General features: G+C 47.9%; 1 pseudogene; it reads left to right on the top strand.

Moving 5' to 3' along the window:
• The first annotated feature begins 2 nt into the window (after positions 1–2).
• Positions 3–16,835, top strand: LOC122433822 (annotated as a pseudogene).
• Positions 16,836–18,614: the final 1,779 nt, after the last annotated feature.

The following is an 18,614-nucleotide window of genomic DNA, read 5'->3' as shown; positions in this document are numbered from 1 at the left end:
GGATGCAGTGAGTGACCATGTAAGGTGTTCAGGGTGGTCCCTGCCTCACACTAAGTGCCCTATAAGTGTGTGCTGTGATTATCATCTAATTTCTCCCTGTACCCTCCAAATGACTGTTTGAATGTGAGTCACAGTTGTTCTGTTTCAGTTTCATCTCAGCTGCAGTTCAGGTGAAGCTGGGGAGCAGGACTGGATCTTGGGGTGTTGTTTTAACAGGAAAGTGTGGTGTGCTGGTAACAGACCCATCCCACAGTCAGCTCTCAGCCCTCTTATAGAGGCCCCTTCCCCACCTGTCTGCCCCTAGAACTAGGGTCTTCTCTTTAGTGGCCCATCTTGCCCAGAAGTCAGGGACTGTTTGCTACTGATACCCAATCATTAGTAGCAAGAATATAATTATTATCACTCTCATAAACACACACAAACAGCTTAGGAAAACTAAATTTAAAATTCCCAGCAATCAAAATATTCCTGTGGGTTAAGTCTTACTGTCCAAAACAAAACTAATGTTTGCTGCTGACTCTTCCGAAACATGCTGATACTGCTCTCTGTGTATCAGTGAGCAAAGCCATGTAACAAACTTTCCCAAAACTTGGTAGTTTAAAATAACAACCACTTAACTCTGATTGTGGGTCTACAGGTCAGCTGAGTTGCTCTGCTAAACTGGGCCATCCTTGGCGAATCTCAGGTGGCCTCACTCATGCATCTGTGGTCAGCTGGAAGGTGAGCCACAGACTGGCTGGTCTGGGGTGGCCTCCCATGTGGGGTCACTGTTAGCTGTGGCCAGTGAACCTGACCAGGCTGTCTGTCATCACCCACAGGCTAACTCATGTTGGTTCCCACGGGAAAGCGGACATGGGTTGGGCTCCTTGAGGCTCATGCTTAGAATCGACCCAGCACCACTGTCCACCACATCCTGTTTGCTGAAGCAAGGCAGGAAGGCAACCCAGACTCAAGGGTGGGAAACAGGCCCCCCTCTTGGTGGGCAGGGCTACAAACTATAATATAAAGGGGTCAGAACACAGAGGAACCTGACAGGTTAGAGTCACAGCCAGTCTCCTTACATCAAGGTGAGGATGTTTTCAGCATCGGTTTCCTTTTAGCAGAGGTTGCCTGTGTCATTAGCAGCCAGCCTGTGGGCTGGTTCAGGGGAAGTTTCCCCAGCGGGTAGCCTCACTCACAGATGCTGATTCACGTCTGTTTCACTTTCCAAGGGCCCCATCCTTGACACTGAGCCCTAATCTGAGCCTGTTTGAGAGGGTGAGCCTTGCACCCTCACAGTTGTAAAGATGCTATGGTTTCCTCTGGGTCTTGGTTTCTGCGGGCAGTTGCCTGTTTGGATGGAGTTTTCCAAGACAGATTTACCAAGACACTGAGGACACTTCTCAGCTAGTGGCTGAATCAATCTTTGTTGATGTTTCGACTCAGTCAGTCACAGGCTAATTAACTCCAAGTCCTATTAGAAGCAATCAAAATATCACTTCTCATTGTCAGGAGGCAGGAGACCTTGGAGGTAATTCAGACATCTCCTTTCCTCTGGGATGTGTGCATGCTCAACTGCTAAGACTGTCTGACTCTTTCCGACCCCATGGACTATAGACCTCCGGGCTCCTCTGTCCATGGGATTCTCCAGGCAAGAATACTGGAGTGGGTTACCATGCCCTTATATATATATATAATCTATATATATATATATAATATATATAAATATATATTATATATAAATATATATATAATTTATATATATATAAAATATTTATATATGTATATAAAATCTGTAAGTAAATGTGTATTTTAATACTTACAATATCCACATATATATAAACTTATGTAAAATATACATGATATGTATAAAACAGAAGCTAGATATAAATATCTTTTACATCTTACATAGCTAAGTATAAATTTACAGGTACATTTGCATTTTTGATGAAAAATGCCTGAAAGAATATGTAAGAATTACATGTAGAGGGATTTTTTTTTTTTTCATTTTCCTTTCCATATACTTTGACTTTTTACCATGAGGGTGTTCTATGTTTAAAAGCAGTTCATTTGCCAGTTTTAAAGAGATTCTTCCAGTCTTTTCCACCTTGTTATTCCCAGATTAAATTGTAAATTGAGATGACTTTATATTGTATCTTTCCTGAAAAGAAAATTTCTCAGGGTGCCTGTCCAGAAGGACAGTGGTTTTTAAGGGCAGATAGAAACAAAGTCAGCCCTTGGGTTCAACTGCTTAAGAGGCCAGGCGGACCCCCCTGCAGCCCGCGCATCCTTCTCTGTCCCCCAGGGCCGCAGGGGCAAAGGCAGCATCTACGAGTGGGCCTCGGGTGACAGCGGCAGCTATGACGACTGCAACTGCGATGGCTACGCGTCAACCATCTCCATCAGCTCGTCCATCAACGACGGCAGGATCGTGCTCTACGACAAGAGCTGGGCACCTGCACTTATACCACATGGATGTTGCCTAAAGCCACAGGTTCATTGCTCAAAGCAAAAGCCAGTCTCTGGTTTGCACTGAGACAGGGGAGCAGGTGGGCAGGGACCTCTGCTGGTGCTCAAACCCAGGTGGGTCCAGCAGCGGTGACGTGTGGCCTCTCCGTGGGATGGTGAGAACAGAGAGGGTGGGCTCCTCTCACCGGCAGCTGGAAGGTAGCAGCAAAGCCCATTTCTTGGACTACACTGTGTGACTCTGCCCACCTTGTCTCAGTATTAAAGTGAGTTCGTCATAGAAGTTAACAAATCTGGAGCAAGAGCATCCTGTTTCCACTACATGTTCTGAAAACCTTGCTAGATAACCAGCTTGGCAATGATCTTCTTTCATTTAGCTGATTGGGAGTATTATTAGAGTGAAACAGCCATGATATCCACAGATGAAAGAAAATATCTATGTACCCCCATGTGTGGTTGGGTGTTGGGCTCTTGTGCTCTCTCGGGGATGTAATTTTGTGGGATGTGTGTCTGCTGCTCCTCCATGCTGGCCTCCACCTTCAACAGTGGGTGCAAGCAGAACCCCAAGGCTGGCATGGTGAGTGCGGGCCAGGGATGCATGTAGACATTCGTGACGTCATACCTAGACATGGTGACATCATGGAAGGAGGGCCCTTCTTCAAAGAGTCAGCCCCCATTCTGAAGGGAGATGCACCCCTCTTCTAGGCTGGTGATGCTTTGTTTTCTAGGTCAAGACTTCACGAAAAACAAGAACACCATGACCTACTTCCCGCTCATGGTCCATAGATTTTCCTGTTCATTGTTCTGGCTTACAAATAATGATGAACTCTAGTTTACCAAGATGTTGCCCCAGCACGTTGCTCATAAGGTAAGTAATATTAAGAACTGGAGCATCACACCTGCACCCCATCTGAGCCAAGAACACATCCATTTATTAGAGTAATTTAGAAATGGCATCCACAGATGGACTTTCCCCGGTCCCTAGACCTCCCCAGAAGCGGGCACATGTGTGTTTTTGCAAAGGAAGAGTGGTGTGTTTCATAATATTTTTAAACCAGGTCCACAATTGAGAAAACCAAAAGATTAAGAATCACAGACATTTATTGCACTCTTCTGAGCAACTCTTCCTTCCTGGGCACCTAGGTTTAATAGTGAATTTTCCAAGTCTGCTAGACATACAGCATTTTCTCAGTCCTCCAAGCCAGGAATTTAGTGGGTAGCTCAATATTCCTGCTGGGCTACATTCTGCCTGGTCACCACCTTCTCCACGGTTGGGAGTAAGGCAGGAACAAGAATGCAGTCATCAGTACCAGCTAGCCTTTCAGTCACAAGGTCCTGCCTGGGCTCCACCTGCCCAGCTGGCCAGGTTCTCACATGCGCTAGCAGAAGTCCCTTGCCTGCAAGAGACCCAGACTGAGCCCCTTGCCTGGCTCCCCCATGAACCTCCCTGATTTCTCCCATGAGCCCCCTTGGCTCCCCTTAGTCTTGGGGAGGATGGAAAATGTGTCAGCTCCTCCCAAGTGGAAGGATGTTTCACTCTCTCATCTTCTGAGCTGTGTGGGCAGAAAGGGACAAGTGACGGTGGCTCCAAACTCATTCTGCTTGTAAGCCTTTTGCCATACACCATCACCTCCGCCCCCCCAGAAGCTCCCCTCCCTGCCCCAAGGGCCTTCCAGTGGTATCACCCTGTCCTCAGCCCCTGTCTGTGACTCTTTCTACTACAGTTGGGGAGAGGCACTGAATTATCTTTGAATATTGTCACTTTCCCCAGGAGATGACTTTAAACCTCCCTGATGCTTTGTCCCCCAAAATAATAGACCCACTCTAGGAGCCTACAGACAAACAGGAGAAACGAGTATTCTCATGATTTATAAACAATCTTAATGAAAACCCTGTCTCTCACAAACATTGAAGATGAGGATTTTTCTCTGTGTAAAATCCTTTAAAACTCAGCTGATCAGCCTCCCCACTTAAGAAGAGTCCTGGGGTGACCACTGATGTAGCAGTTGTCTTGTTCACTGTGTTCCAGAATCTCTTGGTGGATTTTAGATATAGAGCATGTAACATTTTCTCTTTAAAGGCTGTCCCTCTAGGCAAACTTTAGCTGAACTTGTTTCATTTTTCCTCTTTGGGAATGCCACCCATTTTTCCTGAAGGGAAAAGAGATTGTTAATGAAGTGGCCCTGAGCTTTCTGGGCTAATCTCAGTGTAACAAACCCCACCACTGCATTGAGGATGGTGGTATTGGCTTGTCACTTTCCACCCATAATGTTTCCTTTTAGGGTCCAGAAAATAAATATCTCTTTATTAGAATAGCTGCCGAGTTGCCTATCTAAACAGTTGACTTTCTTGTATCGTATGGACACTGTAATTATAACTGATTGTGTTTCCCTTTTTGCATAGGCTACTAGGAAGCTCAGATAAAATGGCAAAATAGATACATGCGTGTTAAGCTTATTCTTACCTCCATCTAAATCGTCTTCAGAACAAGGCAGACTTTAAGTAAAAGAAACAGAAGATCCTCTGCTCTGTGCTGTTTTGGGTTTAAAGCAGTTGGGTTTCTTCACTTATTCCTCACTCTCTTCCCCTCCAGGCAACCCCAGATTTATATGGCAACTGCACCCTGAGGCCTTCTGGGACATCCGCGGCTGCTCCCGAAGCAGCTGGAGTGTTCGCACCGGTTTTAAAGGCTAAGTATGTTTGCAGCTCGGGACCAAGAGCCAGCTCTGCAGGGTGAACTAACACAAGTATCCCAACCCAACACCAAGTGTCCATGGAGGCAAAAGTGGGTGTGAGAGTCAGTAAAAAGTCAGGGCCAATGAACTCTGGCAGGCATTGCTAATGACACACACACACACACACACACACACCCCACAAAATTACATCCCCGAGAGAGCACAAGAGCCCAACACCCAACCACACATGGGGGTACATAGATATTTTCTTTCCTCTGTGGATTTCATGGCTGTTTCACTCTAATAATACTCCCAATCAGCTAAATGAAAGAAGATCATTGCCAAGCTGGTTATCTAGCAAGGTTTTCAGAACATGTGGTGGAAACAGGATGCTCTTGCTCCAGATTTGTTAACTTCTATGATGAACTCACTTTAATACTGAGACAATGTGGGCAGAGTCACACAGTGTAGTCCAAGAAATGGGCTCTGCTGCTACCTTCCAGCTGCCGGTGAGAGGAGCCCACCCTCTCTGTTCTCACCATCCCACGGAGAGGCCACACGTCACCGCTGCTTGACCCACGTTGGGTTTGAGCACCAGCAGAGGTCCCTGCCCACCTGCTCCCCTGTCTTAGTGCAAACCAGAGACTGGCTTTTGCTTTGAGCAATGAACTTGTGGTTTTAGGCAACATCCATGTGGTACAGATGCCCACTATGCAAGAAATTATCTGAGAATACAGAACCAGCAACTTGTAAGAAGTTGGATTATGGCTCCTGGGGAAGGGAAGTTGAGTTCCCATCCCTGTCAGCTGTTGCTGGGCAACCAGAGATTCTGGCATCAATCTTCAGGCATCCCTGCTTGACTCCCCACAGATGCAGTGTGTTTTCTGACTTGCAAAGGGGGTAAGAGCTGATTCCCTGAATAGGAAAGGACTTCAAAAGATTATCTAGCCCAACCCCTATGCGTTCGAGCAGAAAAATGCATCGTTATCCTCCTTTCACAGATAAAGCCCCAAATTGGGAATGACTTCTGTCTTTGGGCCAAGCCAAACGTTGGTTCTGTTAACAAAACTCAGGTGCAAAATTTAAGAAAGAAGAGATGGACACTCTCTTCCTGTTAAGCACTAAGACAAAAAAAAAAACAAAAAACTTACATATTATGTGCATTTCCTAAAAATGAAACTGTTCTGCTCAGGGCCTGTTGGGTCCTAGAGTCTGAGCTGGTCTCGTTCACTCTAGTTGGGAGCAGACAAACAGAGGGAGGCTGCTCTTGCCATAGAGTCTCACAAAGGACAGGGAACAAGAAGGAGTTTCTGGTTTCCCCTTAAATCGAAGAGGGCAGAACTCGACTCAAAGTCTCCCTGGATTCTGGCAAGCAAAAAGTCACTTGCCCAGGTGTTTATGCCAGCAACTTAGCCCACCAGGCTCCTCTGTCCCTGGAATTCTTCAAGTAAGAATACAGGAGTGGGCTACCATGCCCTCCTCCAGGGGATCTTCCCAACCCAGGGATCAAACCCACATCTCTTATGTCTCCTGCATTGGCAGGTGAGTTCTTTACCACTAAGCTACCTGGGAATCCTATATGCCAACAAAGTGACATCTAGATCAATCAAAGTGCTGGAACAGGCTCCTGGAACTTTCAACAGATTCGTGGGCTCTGCACCAATTATTCCTCATTCTTTACCACACTCGCAGCTTTCCTTACAGAAAAGAATGCAGTCACTGTTTAGGCATGCTTCATTTTGGAGCAGCGGTCATCAACTGAGCACTCTCTTGCCATAAACAGGGGGGAAAATGATACCTGGTAGGAGGTGGTTCAAGCCCATCTTGGAAGCCAGTCCTCAAATTTCGCAGAACACCAGCCACCTGGGTTGGAAACACACCCGGAGATTAGAGTTTGCTGTGATTCATTAAGAATGTGCTTCCAGCGAAACCACTGGGAAAGAGAGGAAGCAGGTTAGAGGTGGGAAAGGATCTGAGCAAGGATGTGATTCCAGAGGTTCTGACCTCAGCCTGACCCCAGGGGGAGTTCTGAAGTGTAAATCATGCCTCAGAGTTCCAAATCAAGGCAAGGGAGCCGGGCTGCATAAACCCTTCCTGGGGTGGTAAAGTTCAAGGTTTTTCAGTGGGTAAAAGTGCTCCAATGTTCATTGGGAGGATGAAGCTGAAGCTCCAATACTTTGGCCACCTGATTCGAACAGCTGACTCATTGAAAAAGATCCTGATGCTGGGAAAGACTGAGGAAGGGAGGAGAAGGGGGCGACAGAGGGTGAGATGGTTGGATGGCATCACTGACTCGATGGACATGAGTTTGAGCAAACTCCCAGAGATGGTGAAGGACAGGGCAGCCTGGCATGCTGCAGTCCATGGGGTCACAAAGAGTCAGACACAACTGAGCGACTGAACAAAAACAGAGCCAGGAGTTAAAACCTCTGATCAGCATGAAATAGCCCCGGGAGAGAGCCCAGAGGGAGGAGGTTCTCTTTGTGAACACTTCCTGCAGCTCACCTCTCTTTGTGTTCAGATGAGGCACCTGGGGACATATGTGGCAGCAATCAGGGCTGTTTCCCACTCAGAGGGCCAACCAGAAAGCTTTTCCAAAGCAATCTGAATGCAGTAAACAAATTACCTGTCTAAAACATCTGCCCATCAGGACGGCGAAAGAGGGAGAAGGACCATCCCTGTGGCTCCAGGGGGAAAAGGGAACCGATTCTTCTGTCCTGACCAGTCATCACCTTGCTGTTTAACCTCATAAAATGCTGCTGCTTCTGCTGCTGCTGCTAAGTCACTTAGTCGTGTCCGACTCCGTGTGATCCCATAGACAGCAGCCCACCCTGGGATTCTGGGGAGTCTCCCCCGTCCCTGGGATTCTCCAGGCAAGAGTACTGGAATGGGTGCCATTGCCTTCTCTGTATAAAATGCTTTTCTGCCAAATGCTTGAAAACACCTTGATTCCCCAGGGATCATTACTCACATTTCCCAGGGAGTCCACTATAGAGAAGTTTCACAGGATATCCCTAGTGGGGGTTAGGTGATGCTAGTGATAAAGAACCCGCCTGCCAATGCAGGAGATGTAAGAGATGCAGGTTCGATCCCGGGGTCAGGAAGATCCCTGGAGCAGGAAATGGCAACCCACTCCAGTATTCTTGCCTGGAGAATCCCTTGGATAGAGGAGTCTGGAGGGCTGCAGTCCACAGGGTCGCGAAAAGTTGGACACAACTGAAGCGACTTAGCACACACACACACACACACACAGCTACCTTCCCATATGTGGGGTTCTCTCCATGACCCCAGACTTTCTGTGGGGTTCTAGAGAGCCAAGCCAGGTCTGAGGGGGTCACAAGGAGGCAAACTTCTGGCCCAGGAGAACCATCCACAGTAAAGTGGCCCACGTTCTAGGCTAGAACAGTGTTTCCGAAGGTGACCTTCCAAGGGTGGATTTTGTCATGTGAGCCCCATCAGAGTATGATAGACACAGAGATAAGCACACATGTCAGGGACAGCTCAGAGACTCCTTATAAAGTGAACGCAGCCATGAAGAATCGGTGTCAGTCACTCAGTCTCGTCTGACTCTTTGAGACCCCATGGACTGTAGCCCACCAGGCTCCCCTGTCCATGGGATTCTCCAGGCAAGAATACTGGAGTGGGCAGCCATTTCCTTCTCCAGGGGATCTTGCCCACCCAGGGATCGAACCCAGATCTCCTGCATTGCAGGCAGATTCTTTACCATCTGAGCCACCAGGGAAGCCTTACACATCAAAGTAACCAGCACCCAAATCAGGAAACAGACCATCACCTAAGTATCAGTATGGGCATTTTGGTTCAACATTATGTCTGAGAGATTCCTCCATACTGCTGTTAAATATTACTGCCTTCCAATGCCACATGTCCTAATTCCTTCTCTGGATGATGTTTCTAAAGGTCAGCTCAAGCACCTCTGCCTTTGTGTCTTTTCCTCAGATAAAGTTCCAACGTCCTAACATGTAGTTCTCTCCTGCCTCAGTCTCTGGCTCTCTCTCTCTGACACCCAGGGCTCTGGACCTCCTGTTATTTTTAAAGTTTATCACCTGCGTAATACTTGCCTTCTCCTGCCTCTGGATCCTTCAAGCCTTTGGCAGAGGTATGGACAGGTCCGTGGAAACAATTCTGGGTCCTGTCTGATGTAATCATTGTGTTCATGCTGTCCACACGTGCAGCTGAGGCTGTGAACCACCATCTCAGACCCCTGTTCTCAAACCCCATGTACAGAAGCATCACCTGGGTACAGTCCTAAGTGTGCATCCTCAGGCCCACAGCTTCCAGGAGGTCCGATGCCAGAGACCTGAGGTTGAGACCAGGAATCCATGTTTGTCATGGGTTCCCACGTGGTTCTGATGCTGGTCCATGTTCTGTGAGATGCTCTCCTTGGGATAACTCCAGGGCCCCATTGCTGGCTCCCTTGGCATGACAAGGAGGGAGCTCGGCTCCCCCCTGTTTAAATATTGAGCTGTCTGTCTGTCTGCCCCCCAGACTATAGGCTCTGAGACCTTTCCACAGCCTGCTCAGAACTAGTGCAGAACCTGGACATGACACACACTCAATAGATGCTCATAGAATCACTTCACTGTGTAGTGCTTTTCTGTAGATCCGTCTTACTTTTCCAACTCTTATATAAGCTATTTAAAAGCATGACCTATTCCTTGCCTATAACACTGAACACAGTGACTTCCGTACTGTAGATATTCTGTACATTTATTTTGTGTTAGTTAATAGGTGTCACCTACAACCCTTGAGCTGCCGTAGTAGGATTGAAGCTTGAAGCAGGTTGTGAGATCCCTGCTTTACACAATGGGGCTTCCCTGGTGGCTCAGACGGGAAAGGGTCTGCCTGCAATGCAGGAGACCCAGGTTCGATCCTTGGGTCGGGAAGATCCCCTGGAGAAGGGAATAGAAGACCACTCCAGTATTCTTGCCTGAAGAATTCCATGGACAGAGGAACCTGGCAAGCTTCAGGCCATGGGGTAGCAAAGAGCTAGACACAACTGAACTACTAACACTAACACACTGTCTTCTGTCAGGCCTTTCCAGGTGGTGCTAGTGATAAAGAACCCGCCTGCCAATGCAGGAATCATAAGAGATGTGGGTTCTATCCCTGGATTGGGAAGATCCCCTGGAGAAGGGCACGACAACCCACTCCTGTATTTTTGCCTGGAGAATCCCTCTGTCCAGAGGAGTCTGAGGTCACAAAGAGTCAGACACGACTGAAGTGACTTAGCACATATGCATGCCTTCGATCAATTCAGAAGTTGCTCAGAATGTAAAACTAGGAGGGATTCGGTGTTACTTTTCAGGCATAAGCGAATGGTTGTTCAACCAGTGTCACAAGTTCTGATGCTGGCATATAGACCTTGCTCCGATTTAGTTTAGAAATGAGAACATCCTCATTCTGACACATTCTTTCTCTCTCATGGGCCCCATAAGAGTAAATCCATGTAGAAAGGTCTAATGGGGTCCTTCAGGAAGCATAGCATATTATTGTGGCAGAACCCCTTGCAAAGGTGAGAGCTACTCCACCTGCCAGCTAGACTTCTGATCACCCTGAAGTTAGCAGATCTTCGTTTATCAACACTTTTGGATTAAATGATTCAGAATCCTGTTCTACCAAAGCACTGAAATTTCAGCCACATCACTGTCAGGCAATTTCACACTGTTCACCTAGTCCGTATGTCCAGGGGACCATATGTCCAAAATAAATATGTTCTTAAATTTCTCAAATAAGCACTGCCTTTCCTTGAAACTTTCTCCTTAAAAACTGAAAGTCTATATTTCAAGAGCATGTGAATCACTAGCATCTTCTGACTCTCATTCAAAGCTTTGAACCAATGAAACCTGCCCGTGATGAGATTTTATCAAGCGAGTGATGTTCTTTGAATCATTTGATTCTGAGGAGAACTGTAGTGCAAGGTTTTTCCAACTTTTTTGACCATGACTGTCTGTGAGAAATACATTTTGGATTCCAACCCAACACATAACACACACATAATTTCCCCATATTACAGTCACAGTGGTATTCTTTTCTATTCTCTTTCACTCGTGACAGCTTCATTTGTAAAGAACCTGCTTCTCAACCTCAGCTGTCTCCTGGAATGACCTGAGAAGTATTAACAATTTCCCAAGCCTGGGTCCCCCTCCAAGAGATTCTGATTTACTTAGTCTGAGATGTGGCCGGAGCAGTTTGGTCTTAAATGTCCCACAAATGATTTTACTGTGCAACCCAGATACATAGCCCATGCAGTCAGCCGACCTTCTAGCCCACAAACGGGTCATGGCTGACACTTTGAAAAACACAGACATTGAGTAATAGTAGACACTAACTTCCAGAGACACCTCTGCAAGCCAACTTGTTTATTTGCTGAATGAAGAGAGTGCCGAGGAGGGCCGTCCTGGGCCCTGGGGAGACAGCTATTGTGGCTGTTGTCTCTGCTCTTGAAGAACTGACAGCCCGTGTTCCCAAACGGAACGGTTCCACGTGGCCAACACTCAGACCCGGAAACAGCTCAGCGCGCGCCCGGCAGCCTCCGCGTCCCTCCAGCACCGCCTGCCCGAGACCCACCACCAGCCTGGCTTCCGACAGCACGCAGTGGCTGTGCCGAGTTCCCAAACGGAACGGTTCCACGCGGCCAACACTCAGACCCGGAAACAGAGTTCAGCGCGCGCCCAGCAGCCTCCGTGTCCTTCCAGCACCGCCTGCCCGAGACCCACCACCAGCCTGGCTTCCGACAGCACACAGTGGCTGTTCCTGTGTTTCCACTTTAAGTGACTGGAATCAGTTTGTTCCCCTCTGTGTCTGACTTCTTTGGGTCAGCATTCTCTTCATCCCAGCTATTCTGAGTAGGTATATTTCATTCTCACTGCAGTGCAGTGTTCCACGTCCAATAAATACATCTCATTTGGCTTATTCACTTTACTGCGGATGGGCATTTGGGGACTTCATAGTTTGGGCTTATGGACATTCCAGAACATGTATGTCTGGTGAATATATACACACATTTTTGTTGGCTACACGCCTAGAAATGGAACTTCTGGGCCACAGCTTAAGCACTTGGGCTACATTAGAAGATAAGAGTCAAACTGTTTTCCAAAGTGTTTGTGGTAATTTATACTCCCATCTGCAAAGTACTCACTTGTCCCTCATCTTTGTCAACATTTGGTATTGTCAGCCTTTTTCATTTTAGCCATCCCAGTGTGTGTCAGTTTTTGCATTTGAAATATATTTAAGTAAGTAAGGCAAGACTTTTAATTGATGTACAGCTATACCTATATTATAAATAATGCATGGTTAATCCTCCCTTGACTTGGGGGTTCATAGATGTTCCAAAATCTTACTGAAGGTCTACGTGCTATCTTAGACATTGTGCCTCTTTTTCCTTCCCTTCACCCCTGTCCCATGCCCTTGTCCTCAAATGCCCTGCCTCTGGTCCACAGCCTGGGTCTGACCTGGAGAGACATGCAGCATCTGACTGTGCTCACCCCCAAACAGAACCAGCTTCACGACAAGGCCCATCAGTGGCGGAGGACTGGGTTGGCCTGTAGTTTGATCACCTCTTTGGCTACAGGGTCCTAGATGCAGGTGCCATCGTGAAGATGGCCAAAGACTTGAGACGGTGCCTGAGAGGTTCCACTGTGTGGGCGGCTCCATGCAGGACCCAGAGTAAGTGGGGGCAGTAAGCTCTGCCGCTAGTCATGGAAAATACCCTGAAGATGCCACCACTGCACTGGCAATCGTATCAAATGCCCTCTCTGTGTCCTCCTGAGATGCACTGGATTTGATTTGGGGATAACCAGCTTCCAGGCAGAGCTGTAGCATTAGGCAGTTGCAGAGTATCCAGTATCCAGAGCCCTGGGGCCTGGAACTTCCATCCCTTATTGACAAGAAGGAGAGATTTACAAAGAGGAACTTTGCTAGGGGAAGCCTTACAGCATCTGTGCCTTTGCAGGCTCTGGGCCACAGCAGGTGGGGGCCATGGGCAGTGTGACAAGGGCAGGATGTAGTTAGCTGCGTGTTGGCTTACGTTCCCAATTAGCAGAAAGGTGGTACAACTTCAGTATTGAGGAGAAGGAGCACTGGGACTCTGCTTAGTCATGGTTTGTGTTGACATCAGACCTTGTTCTCTGCAATGGCCCTGGACAGGAAGACTGGGTTTCTGTTGATCTTCATGCTTTGTGCTTGTGGAGGGAGAGGGGAGGGAGATGGAGAACATATGCTGGGATGAATGACCATTTCCCTCCCAGTTCCAAGTGCACTGAGCACTCTGTGCTAATCCAGATACTTGCTGGAATTTGGAGCCAAAGGCAACACTGGAAATAGGTCTTCTGATGCCCTCATGTTAGTTAATGAATCCGAGGCCCTGAAATATGACCATCGCAGTAGTTCACAACCAGCTGGGAGCTTACCCAGTGTTAGCAGCATTATTATTATTTTTTTTAACCTGGAAAAGTCTTTTATTATGTTTCAGTTGATAAGGTTAAATTCATTTCACTATATATATAGATGTTTTGGCTTATATGTTTCTTACAGGGTTTTATACAAATTCATCAAGAATTTACATTTCCCAAATGATCTTCTGTTGCAACAGTTTTATTCTCAGAACAATACACATGTACACATATACTATGACAGCAATGTTAAACTTTAAAATATATAGGCACTTCTTAAGAAAATGAAAAAAAAAAGAATTTCTCTGGTGATCCAGTGGTTAGAATTTGGTGCTTCCACTGCAGGGAACCCAGTTTTGATCCCTGACTGGGGAACTGAGATCCCACAAGCCACACAGTGTGACCAAATAATAGAAAAAGAAAGTATATAGAAATGTGTCAGTTTGTGTTCTCAAGGCCCCACTCCTCAAAGGTTCTGATTTATGAGATTTTGGATAAGATCCAGAAGACTAAATTTTGTGGGTGGTCTCAGAAGCATTATTTTAATGAAAGGAAAGGTGAGAACTCTTTTTTTAAAAATTTATTTAATTGGAGAATATATTCTGTACAACATCATGTAGGTTTCTGCCAGACAACAAGGCAAGTCAGTCATGAAAAGTGAAAGTGTTAGTCACTCAGTCGAGTCTGACTCTTTGAGATCCCATGGACTGTAGCCTGCCAGGCTCCTCTCTCCATGGAATTCTCCAGGCAAGAACACTAGAGTGGGTTGCCATTCCCTTCACCAAGGGATCAAACCCACATTTCCTGCATTGCAGGCAGGTTCTTTACCATCTGAGCCAGCAGGGAAGCCCCGAGGCAGTCATAACTATACGTATATAGCCCCTCCCTCGAGAGCACTTTCAGAACTAACTCAGCTGGGCTCCCCGAGGACAGGAACCTAGCCTGTCCCATCTGCTGGTGTGTCCTCGGGGCTAGAGCTTAGCAGTCATGGGATCAATATTTGTGGAATGAATGAATGAATGACTATTCAGCCAGTTTCACCTGGGCACAAGGAAGGCATCTAAACAGTGGCGACAGGTGATAGGGTGGTCAGACCAGTCAGGGAAATTTGGGGTGGGGGAGGTCAGGCCTTGTTGGAAGGGCTCTGGTCTCCTGGGTTCCCTCTGCCCCCTTGCCCACCGCCCACCTGAACTTGATCTCAGGTGCTGATGAGCGAGGTCTGGGGCAGATGCCATGCTGGAAGAACTCAGAGGCTAGGCAGGGAGGCTCCAAGGGCAGCGCCCAGGCCGGCTTGGCCTCTGGCAGAAGCAGCCCTCACTTCCAGGAATCCAGCTTCTCAAGGGCAGGCTGCAGGGCTCCATGGCCCCCTGGCAGCAGCCAAGTCTATGCCGGTCTGCACAGAAACGGGCTGGGAGCCGCTGAGTGGTGACTGTCAGGTTTATGAGTCTCCTCAGTGCTCATCTTCCCAGAGAAGCAGGCAGCTCGAAAAGCAATTCTCTGAAGAGACTTTATCAGGAGAGTCCGTGAAGGGTGCTTGACTAAAATAAAAGGTAAGAATAGAACTGGCTGTGAGGCATCTGCGCTGGACCATCCAAGTCAGTGAGCAGAGGCAGCCTGGCCCACCCCACCTCCAGTGTTTCCCAGAGCACCCTGTCCGGCTCAGCCCCCACCCTCCCCTGCCCACTCAGCTCCTTGAGCAAAGTGTTAGTTGCTCAGTCGTGTCGGACTCTTTGCAACCCCATGGACTGTAGCCCGCCAGGTTCCTCTGTCCATGGGGATTCTCCAGGCAAGACTACTGGAGTGGGTTGCCATTCTCTGCTCCAAAGGGTCTTCCCCACCCAGGGATCGAACACAGGTCTCCCGCATTGCAGGCAGATTCTTTATCATCTGAACCACCAGGGAAGCCCCTGAGGCTGTGGCAAGCTCTGAATTTTAAGTGAATTTGGAAATCAATGTTAACACTTGACCTGAATAGCGGAAGCTCAGTAGAGAGGGGATAGTGTGCTCAACCTCATACCGGTCAGGTGTGGCCATGACCAGTCACTTCTGAGCTGCAGTCATATTGTTACAATAGTCATAACAATCATTTCAGCAATAATTTCTCTTTATCAAAGTACTGAGTGCTGTAAAAGAAAGACATCTGAGCTCCCGTCCCACTCTCAGTTGCCCTAGTGGGACTTGGGTGCTGACAGTTTTTTTTCCTGAAAGATTATCTCAGGAGACACAGGTGAGGAGGAGGCAATGTAGACAGGGAGAGAGAGCAACCCAATAGAGAAGACACAGAGGATGCGCTGACTGGCACCTCGCTGCCCTGGGCAACTAGGCTGAACCCCACCAGGGACACTGAGTTGTCCCCACCAGCAGTGAGGAACGCAGGCTGTATTGACTCACCTCCTCCTGTCAATCACTGGTTAGGGTTTTTCCTTCCGGATCAAATCCCTGACATTCTGCCATCAGGGTCCACAGGGGCCTCAGGTGCAAGAGAACCCAGCAGAGACCTAGGAGAAGTGGGAAGGGGATCAACTGTATTGGCTGCATCCCCCGTCCAAACAGATCAGAGACTGCAGGTGACTTGCTCAGGGTCACATAGCTGGTATAATAATAAACCCCAGAGTCCATGCTCTCCCCACTCCACAGAATGGCCTTCAAAACCCCTGGGATAGGAATCCCCCAGCAGTCCTGTGATCAATGTAGGGGGCATGAGTTCTATCCTTGGTGGGGGAACTAAGGTCCCACATGCCCCTGGATGCAGCCAAAAATTAAAAAAAACAAAACAAAAACCAAAAAACCCTGGGATAGTGTCCCCACCCCTCACTGTGTCTACTCGCTACTCTGCCCTCAGGAAAATTCCGACCACTGGCAAGCTGGTGCTGACATTCACGACTGACGCATGTGAGGGGAAGGAAAACTTTGTCCCCTACCTGGAGCACGTCCAAGTGGTCATCACGGTCAACGTGACCAGGAGAGGGGACCTGGACATCAGTCCATCCTGTTGAGCCACCGCACCCGAGACTACGATGCCAAGGTGGGCTTGGACAAGTGGCCTTTCATGACCACCCACACTTGGGGGGAGGACGCCCAGGGCACCTGGACCCTGGAGCTGGGCTTTGTGGGAAGCACGCCCCAGAAGGGGGTGCTGAAGGAATGGATGCTGATGCTGTATGGCACACAGAGTGCCCCCTACATTGACCAGGTGGTGCGGGATCACCAGTCCAAGCTGGCCATGTCCAAGAAGGAAGAGCTGGAGGAAGAGCTGGACAAGGCCATGCAGAGAAGCCTGAAAAGCATCCTGGGCAAGGACTAGCACCCGGCCCCCTCCCCCATCCCCGCCACCTCCTCCAGGAGTGTAGCAGTGACCCTCCCCCAACACCAGCAATGCCCACGTCTAGATCTGAAGCTTCGCTCACTGTCAGTGATTCTTTTCATTCCTATGGAAGCAACCTTTTCTATTCTGTGCCCCAAATACAGTGCTCCCACCCACACCTCTGTCCTGTTTGTGACTCCAAGCTCTTCATTTCTGTCCTTCAGATAGGTGATATCATGCCAACCCCTCCATTTCTTTCATAGAAGAGCTATGAATTTCATAAAAGAGCTATGCATTCTCTTAAGAGAATACATTTAAATAAGTCAGGCCTGGGGACTCCAAGGATGTTTTATTCACGATCTCAAGGGAGGATCCGTTATGTAAAAGGAGAAGCCAGGTTTATGACAGAGGTGAGCTCTGAGTCTCTTCAAGCCCAGATGCTGTAAATCCTTTGGGGAAAGATGTGTTGACTTTTAGGAAGCTTTTCCAGGGATGTAAATGAAGGTGGCACTAATCGAAAGGTCCCCTAGTTACCAGATGGGTAGGAGAGAATCCAAAAGCATGAACGCAGGAAATCTTACCACCATGGTCAGCGTTGTAGCTTGTCTGGCTCGCCAGTGTAATAGGCGTAAGATCTCAGTGGCCTTGCTGCTTTTCCATCAGCCGCTGCTCTGAGTTATGATAAACTCTGGGAGATGCCCCTGTCACTCTCTGTGTGCCTAGGCTTTCTCCAACCCCATTTTTCTGGGGCTCCTCCCATAGTTACGCAAAGGAAAAAAAAAAAAGGAAGGCAGGATGGAGACACATCTAGGAAAGAGTAGCTGAGTAGTTCTTAGCACAGGGATGTTCCTTTCTGACGCTGCTCTGGGGCTGCTTAATCTGATGGAAGGGAGAGAAGATGAGCATTTCGAGAGCTTTCCATACACAATTGGAGGAAAACAGCTTCTGCACTTGATGGGTTGGGGAAATGGCCTCTCTTCTGGAAGAGGTGTGTGAGGGTGAGGGGTCAGGTGGGCAGCCACTTCACAGGAACCCCCATTTGTATGGAGCCCTTCCCACTGAAGAGGGAAAAGCCAGCTCGTCTCCCTGTAACTTGAGACCCAAAGGAGGCAGAAGCCCTTCGCACAGAAAGCACTACAGTCAGCACAGTTGTGGCAGCCAAGCAGTCCAGGAGGGGCTTTAACCTGCAACCCAAAGGTGACATGCCCCCTCCCCCCGGTCACCCCCGGAGACAGCATCTCATCACCAAGTAGAAAGGTGTTCCGAGAGGCTGTTACTTTGTTCTCTTACCCAAGGAATAGCTCACCAGTGCCCACCCAACCCCCCAAAACTGATGTGCTGGTTTGATTTGATTCCCAAGAACTGATCCACCCCTTCTGTCTACATTTCTCCCTTCCCGTGGGAACAGCCTGGAGTTCCTTACCTCTAAGTTGGCAACACAGAGCCAGAGGGCCCTTCCTTAAAGGCAGAAAAGCCTGAAAAAACCATGTTCTTTCTCTTTTCTCCCATGATGGCATGGATTTCTACCTTCTCTAACTCCATATGATCTCTATAGAATGCTTTATGATGTCATATATTTATGATTTTTGAAAGAAATTTATTACATGTTTCAAAGGCCTTTTTAAACCAGTTTAGAATTAATGCAAAAATAAATAGAAATCATCAAAATTTCATTTTTCATTAACAGTCTGAAAATAAACCAAAAGACATTAAGTGTGCATGTGTGTTTAAGTGCATGCAGAAATATATATATACATATGTAGACTAATACACGTGTGT

Source organism: Cervus canadensis, chromosome 33, assembly GCF_019320065.1.
Source record: "Cervus canadensis isolate Bull #8, Minnesota chromosome 33, ASM1932006v1, whole genome shotgun sequence".
In the NCBI taxonomy this organism is placed as follows: Eukaryota; Metazoa; Chordata; class Mammalia; order Artiodactyla; family Cervidae; genus Cervus; species Cervus canadensis.
This window is presented reverse-complemented; position numbering and strand designations above follow the sequence as displayed.